Raw genomic sequence first — 8,453 nt, 5'->3', positions numbered from 1 at the left:
GGAAGGGTGCCCTGTCCGAGTCCTGTCAGTCCTGTTATGACGTCCTATGAGGTGAGATTGGGTGTGTTGGGGTGTCAAGGGAGTTGTTGTGGGGTGATTTTGGGGTGTTTAAAGGTAATTTGTGTTGGTTTGGGTGTTTTGGGATGTTTTTGGGGTGTTTAAGGGTAGTTTGTTAGTTTATTTGGGTGTTTTTGGTGTGTTTAAGGGTAGTTTGTGTGTTATCTGGGTGTTTTTAACTTATTTTTTAGTGTTTTGGAGTGTTTTGGGGTGTTTTTTGGATACTTTGGGGTGCTTTGGGACACTTGAGGTGTCTTATGGTCTTTGGTGTGTGTAATTTTGTTTTTTGGGGTGTTTGGGGGTGTTTTAAGGGTAGGTTTGCTAAGTTTTGGAGCATTTGGGAGTGTTTTGGTGGGTGAAAATGTGTTTTAGTGTTTTTTTTGTGTGTGTTTTTGGTGTGTGTCAGTGAATCAGGGATGTTTTGATGGGTTTGGGGTATTTTGGGTGTTGGGGTGTGTGTTTGGGGTGTTTTGGGTGTGTGTTTGCAGTGTTTTGGGTGTGTGTTGGGGTGTGTGATGTGTTTGGAGTGCTTTGGTAGGTGTTTGGGGTGTTTTTGGGTGTTTTAAAAAGTGTGTGTTGGCTGTTTTGATGGGATTGGGGTGTTTTGGTATTTTTTGAATGTTTAAGGGTGTTTTGGGGTGTTTTTGACACGACCCATTCACACTCATTTTGATTTCTCCCAGCCATCCTCATTCCCCGCACCACTTATAAACCATTTCTGTCTGTCATTCTCATGCACCTCTTCCTCCATTTGCTTTCACTTTCATTCCACAGATACACCTTTCTTGCTATTCTTGCATCATCCATTTTTTCAAGCCTAATCTTGTACCCAAGTGTCACTTTGTAAGTAAGTAAGGTGCTCCATCCCTTATCATCTCTCAAAGCTTCTACTGTTGTGTACCTCGGTGCATTCAGTGCCATCCTTGCTACTCTATTCTGCTATGCTGGCCCACTTTTAACTTACAGTTTCACTTCCATTCCATGCAATCACATCCATACCCATACATTATACTTGGCACAGCCACACTCTACACTTATCTCACCACATCCTACTTACTCGTTCTCATCCTTGCTGCACTTCCCATTCGACCTACCCACTGGTTCACCAAGCTTATCTTTTCATTCTGTGCCTTTTCACATCCATTTGGACTCATCCACATCCCTAAGTACTTGTATTCTTGCACCTGTTTTAACTCATTCTCTCCGGTTCTCCATACCACATTACTTTCATCCTCCGACCTATTCACAATCATTACCTTACTTTTCTCACTGCTAAACCTAACTCCAAAGTCTTTTCCATATCCATCTACAACATCCAACAAACTTTGGAGCTTATTTGCCGATTTACTCATAACCACACCATCATCTGCATAAAAAAGCACACATCTTATCATTCCCCACACTTACTCCTGCATTCATTCTTCTCATTCTGGCTGCTAACTCCTCTGTATACAAGCTGAAAAGGGTTGGTGACAATGTACATCCTTGCCTAACTCCTCTCTCACTACTTCACCCAGTCTGTTTCTATATCTCCTAGTCTGATTTAGCTCTTGTGTCAACATTCATGTTGTGCACTATGTTGACTATCTTTGCACTCAATCCAATCTTTTCTAAGACTCTACATTCACTCTCTATTCACCTTATCATAAGTATTCTCTGTATCCAGAAAACCTAAGTACAATTTATCTTCATCCCTCTTTTTCTCTCTAATTTAATTCACCACAAACATATCATCCTCAGCTTTCCTTCCCCACAGTAACCATTTTGTTCCTAACCTGAAACTTTCAGCATTCTCAGTCCATTTACACAATCTCACTCAACACTGCACTGAACACTTTCTTCCCCTACTGTATTCACTAATGCAACCGGTTGGTAGTTCTTCAACTCATTCATTCATTCCACATTCTTGGTACTCTCTCCTCCTCCCACACCTAGTTAAATACCTCAGTCATCCTGTCAATCATAACTTCCACTCCATTTTTATACATCCTATATAGGGTATCTCATCTGCTCCTGCTACCTTCCCATTTTTCTACCTTTTCAAACATTTCTCCACCTCCCTGCTGATTCTTTCATCCAGTTCATCTGCATTCTTCCTCTCCAGTGTCACACATATTTCTCTCACAGCAAACACCTCACCTACACCACCCACTTCTTTCCAGAACAGTCTGATTGCCTCCCTGATTCCTTCCTTCTTTGTTATAGCTTCACCATTTACTTTCAGGCTTTCCTCACCAACACTGCCTGACATATTCTCACTTCTCATGAACTTGTACCATTCACAGCCACCTTTCATGCCATTCTCCCTTAAAGACACAATCATATCCCTTTCACACTTCACTTTTGCCTTTATTATCATTCACCTTGTTAGTTGCTGCTGTTTCACATATGCTCCCCATGCATTCTGATACTCATCTTCTGCCTCATCACTTTCTTGCCTCTTTTTCCTCAGCCATCTACACTCTACTCATTCTCTTTTGCTCCTTCCTAGCCTCTCTGATTTTTCATTCCAGCATGGTTCACTTACTCTCTTTTTCTGCCTACTCTCACAAACCCTATCAGGTTCTCAGCAGCACTCTGCATGTCCTCAACCAGTTTCTCATTTCAGGTGCTCCACATCATGCACACTTACATCATGCCAGCTTCTTTCACTCAGATTAACCTGAAAGTTCCCTCACCCTACATCTCCCAATCTCCATTTCCTTTTCTTACTTGCCACTTTCACCTCATTCCCACCATGCACCAGGTACTCAACAACCAGCACATTGTGATCAGACACGATATCAACCATACTATCCTCATCTATCCACATGTGTGACAATTTCACACATTCTTCCATTCACCAATGTGTAGTCAATAGCTGATTCTTGTTCCCTACCACTCCAAGTCACATGTTCCTCAGCCAAGGTAACATTCAGATTTTCCAACAAACTCCACAAGCATTTTTACCATTCTTGTTCACCTGTTCTAGTATTCCTACACATGCATTCATATTGCCCATTACTAGCACTCTTTCCTCTGTCTGTCTTTCTCTTCTGTCTGTACACTTTTCTCTTCCTTTTAGCAGCGGTGTCTCTTCCATGTCTCTAGTCATCTCTTTGCAGGGATCACAGAAATACATTAAGTTGTCATGGCCCAGTGCCTTAGTGTTGGCCTTGAAACCCACACAGGCCCTGAGGAACCAGATCTTATATCCCTCACATGCTACTGCATTCACTCTGACAGCCAGGGAGTCACACACCACAGTTGCTCACAGACATCTTACAGACAGAGCTTTCCACACAAGGTTGGGGGCAGGCAGGGAAAATCTTAAAAAACGAGTCTGATTAGTTCAGAAGAATGTCCACACACAGCTCCAAAACAAGCTTTTCTCCTGTCTTGATTTTAATGCTACAGGTGGCCAAACCTGTATGTAGTGGCAACTCCTGTAGGAAAAGCAATCATATTCCAGTCACACTTAATATGTTTCCCATGAAAATGCTGGAAAGCCCAATTAGCTTCCATGACTCTCTTTGCTACCATCTTAACACACTTTTTTCCCCTACCTGTTTCTCCTAATATCCCACAGAAACATATTTCTCATTAATCTTGCATCACCAATTCATTCTAATCTAACACACATGCTTTTCACAGGTCTTTCTCAAAGCCTCCATTGCTACATACCTTGGTGCATTCAGTGCCATCCTTGTCATTCTATGCTGCCCTATTTTTCATTTCTCTAATTCAATCAAATCCCATGGAATCACACATGCTTGGAGCAACCAAGCTCTTCCAAATTTTTCACAGTACATCACATTTACTTGTTCTCATCCTTGCTGCACTTACTAGTTCACCCAGACACTGGTTCACTACATCTATTTTCTCATTCTTCACCTCTACACACCCGTTTGGACTCATCCACATCCCCAGGTACTTCCATTTATCAGTCTGTTGCAACTCATTCCCTCCCAATTTCCATCATGAATTTCTCTTTTCCTCTGGAATATTTTCACCATCATCAGCTTGCTTTCTCACTACTAAAATCTCACATCACAGTCATTTCCATACTCATCTACAACATTAAGCAAACTTTGGAGCTCTTCTGCCAATGCATGTATATATCTTATACAAGTTGATCCCATTCCACTCTAAGTACTGTATCTCAGTATCCTGGGACTTCTAACTTGTCTGTGGTGGTCTGCAGTAGTGAGTAGGCATCTGAAAATATATAACAAATTTGTAGTGCCTATTTGCTAAATAAGGAAACAGGAATAAAAGAAATCACATTATTGCAAATTTGTTTTATTTTCTTTGTCATTTGCTGCACTTGAGGTGAAAAACATAAGTTCTAAGTATGGTAAAGTGTGGCAATTATTTGCAGGACTTCCCTGACAGTAGTGCTGATCAACACAAATGCAAATTTATTTCCACAACTGCAAAATCTACAAAATTGCCCAACATATGTGGTACACATATGTTTTAACTATGGATAGTTTCAACTATTGTGTCAAAATTTTTTTTAAGGCAAAATAAGGCACTATTGTAGGATGAATAATATATAGAGAATCAACATGAAATAGAACACTGATAGGTTGCAGCTCTGAACTGTATTAATTGTACTATCTCTGTAACTGACTCCTAACAGGGATGGCTTGATGGCAGATGGTGGAAAGAATAATACACCATCCTTGACATTGCCAGGTGGTCAATTTACCCATGCAAAAAGTTTGTAGACAGATTTGCATTTGGGTTACTTTTGCAATACTGATGATTGTCACAATCATAAAACTGCAAAAAGAAAACCATACTTCACATTTGTAGAATTTGCAGTTTGTGGAAGTACCCAACTTTGCCTAGCTGGCATATGGTGACAGTAGAGAGATTAAGAAAAAGTATAATACATGATATAAATATAAATATGTACATATAATGCATTTGTATAGTTTGTATATTTGTATAGTTGTGCAGGGGGAGAGTTTGAGAGCTGTTGATATTTTCTATTTTATGAAAGAATTCTTGTTACTTAGGTTCAAGGGCAGATCTGCCACTAGCATCATCATAGTGCATTGGGTAACATCTACATAGCTTCAACATGGCACAATGAGTAATATCCACAGGATGCACTATCATAGGTCAAGAGCATGTGGGAGATGACCTCATAGGGGAGATGTGCAAGTTGTCACAGGAGGGCACTGTGGTGCAATGGGTAGCACAACCATCCAACAAACAAAAGGTCCCATGTTCAAATCCCCAGATAATGCATACTTTTCTGGTGAGAACCCATAGTTCCAACATCATGTGACAATATTGTGGAAGTTTCAAAATATACTAATATACCCCACTTTTCCCATTTTTTCTGTAACTTCTTGCAGTGCTGTCACTCTTGTCCAAGTCATTATAATCTCCACTCTGAACAGCCCACAAAGGTGCTGTTGATATAACTATATTAATTGGAGGATTACTTCTTTTCAACACACTTGTTTTTATTAGCAAGGATAGGCATGTTATTCTGAAAAAATATATGATAGGAACCTGACACTTGCCATGGCCACAGGTCAACTTTATGAATTTGACAGCATTGGAACTCCATGAGTCTGGCAGCAATTTCACTCCATGGCCACCATCAAACCAGCAGGCACTGCTGCTTTGAAAACATTATGACAAATAATTTCTGTAAGAGGCATAATTTAAGGGGGAAGTGAAGAAGGACAACCCTTGAATCTTCCAGTGTGGAGGTGTCAGCAAGGGCATGCAAGAAGAGTTAAGTATTTAGAGATGGCAGTAGAGCCATATAAACAATATAGAGGAGGGAGACCAACAAGGATTAGAGATCTTTTTTGCCAAGATGCTCAAAGTCATCAGATGAACTGGTAAGATTTTAACATTTATTACTAGTGAAAAAAAATTCTGGTTGGAAAACAGATCAGGCACAATTCCAGGCATAAATGTAAAAAGTACGAGTTTCTGGATATGGGAAGCTAATGTATACAGCTGACTGCACTCCAGCAAAGTCCACCCTGCGTTGTCACAACTGGTGAGAAAGTAACTACAAAACACTAGTGTTAAGCTTTGCTTGAAGCATCCATTACTGGAAGGGAGGGGTAAGGAAGGGGCATTGTGGGTGAGCAGTAAGGAATGGGGCATTGTGGAAGGTAAGAGGTGTGTGGGGAGGGTAGGGGGATGTAGGTTTACAACCACTGTCCAGTTTACAAGGCGAGGGTACTTTAACCATGGTTAATAGAAATGATAAAATGTGTAATTAACTTCTTATTACTTTTAAGTCATCAATAAGTCTGACTATGTGATCTGAAATGGTGCATAACAACATGTAATTTGACTATTACCTGTTAGGTACAGAAAAAGAACGTTAACTCCTGTGCATGTATTTCCAGAGCACATTACACACTTATTTATGAATTATTTAGATTAGTTGTCATTGTACTCAATGAAACAGTGTATGTAAGGATATTTAGAATATGCCAAGGCTGCTATCACAGGAGGAATATTGGCAGTTGTGATATACAGCACTCATTAACTATTACATAATGCTACATGCAAGGGATATGGAAGTGCATTCTTGCAGTATCAGCATATGCCAAAGGAAGGGAACCATATTTACTACATTAAATACAGAAGATTCTGGTTTGTGATCAAGCAGTTATCGTGATTTCAAAGCATCTAATGTTTGATAATACTAAGTACATACAATATGAATAAAGTAAACAACAATGATGCCTGGCTTGTCTTTGTGTTACATCATAACACTTGATCTAATACAGTTGATCTAACCTTAAAATTAAAAAGTAATACTAATGTCAAACTGTTGCTGGAGGGGGAGGACACTGCTGTGGGGAAGGTAGTATTGGTGGTGCTCAGATGGCTTTACAGAACAGACATCACCGATTCGCTGGTGTGCCAATAAAACTACACAGGAAAATTTTTTTTCTCTCTCTCTCTCTCTCTCTCTCTCTCTCTCTCTCTCTCTCTCTCTCTCTCTCTCTCTCTCTCTCTCTCTCTCTCTCTCTCTCTCTCTCTCTCTCAATTAATCAAAAATTAATATATTGAAAAAAAACAAACCTCTCTCTCTCTCTCTCTTCTCTCTCTCTCTCTCCTGGTTATCTCCTCTATGAGTCAGCAAGGATCAGCTGTGTATGATTTCACGCTAAACTAGGGGGTGAATGGAGACGTGCCTGCAAAATAGTAGTAGTAGTAGTAGTAGTAGTAGTTACCTTTTTTTTTTTTTTTTTTTTTTTTTTTTTTATGTAGGAAGGATACTGGCCAAGGGCAACAAAAATCTAATAAAAAAAAAATGCCCACTGAAATGCCAGTCCCTAAAAGGGTCAAAGCAGTAGTCAAAAATTGGTGGATAAGTGTCTTGAAACCTCCCTCTTGAAGGAATTCAAGTCATAGGAAGGTGGAAATACAGAAGCAGGCAAGGAATTCCAGAGTTTACCAGAGAAAGGGATGAATGATTGAGAATACTGGTTAACTCTTGCGTTAGAGAGGTGGACAGAATAGGAGTGAGAGAAAGATGAAAGTCTTGTGCAGCGAGGCCGCGGAAGGAGGGGAGGCATGCAGTTAGCAAGATCAGAAGAGCAGTTAGCATGAAAATAGCGGTAGAAGACAGCTAGAGATGCAACATTGCGGCGGTGAGAGAGAGGCTGAAGACAGTCAGTTAGAGGAGAGGAGTTGATGAGACGAAAAGCTTTTGATTCCACCCTGTCTAGAACAGCAGTATGAGTGGAACCCCCCCCAGACATGTGAAGCATACTCCATACATGGACGGATAAGGCCCTTGTACAGAGTTAGCAGCTGGGGGGGTGAGAAAAACTGGCGGAGACGTCTCAGAACACCTAACTATCATAGAAGCTGTTTTAGCTAGAGATGAGATGTGAAGTTTCCAGTTCAGATTATAAGTAAAGGACAGACCAAGGATGTTCAGTGTAGAAGAGGGGGATAGTTGAGTGTCATTGAAGAAGAGGGGATAGTTGTCTGGAAGATTGTGTCGAGTTGATAGATGGAGGAATTGAGTTTTTGAGGCATTGAACAATACCAAGTTTGCTCTGCCCCAATCAGAAATTTTAGAAAGATCAGAAGTCAGGCGTTCTGTGGCTTCCCTGCGTGATATGTTTACCTCCTGAAGGGTTGGACGTCTATGAAAAGACGTGGAAAAGTGCAGGGTGGTATCATCAGCATAGGAGTGGATAGGACAAGAAGTTTGGTTTAGAAGATCATTAATGAATAATAAGAAGAGAGTGTGGGTGACAGGACAGAACCCTGAGGAACACCACTGTTAATAGATTTAGGAGAAGAACAGTGACCGTCTACCACAGCAGCAATAGAACGGTCAGAAAGGAAACTTGAGATGAAGTTACAGAGAGAAGGATAGAAACCGTAGGAGGGTAGTTTGGAAATCA

This window comes from Scylla paramamosain, unplaced genomic scaffold, assembly GCF_035594125.1.
Source record: "Scylla paramamosain isolate STU-SP2022 unplaced genomic scaffold, ASM3559412v1 Contig11, whole genome shotgun sequence".
In the NCBI taxonomy this organism is placed as follows: domain Eukaryota; kingdom Metazoa; phylum Arthropoda; class Malacostraca; order Decapoda; family Portunidae; genus Scylla; species Scylla paramamosain.
The sequence above is the reverse complement of the archived record's forward strand: the minus strand, read 5'-3'. Positions refer to the sequence as shown.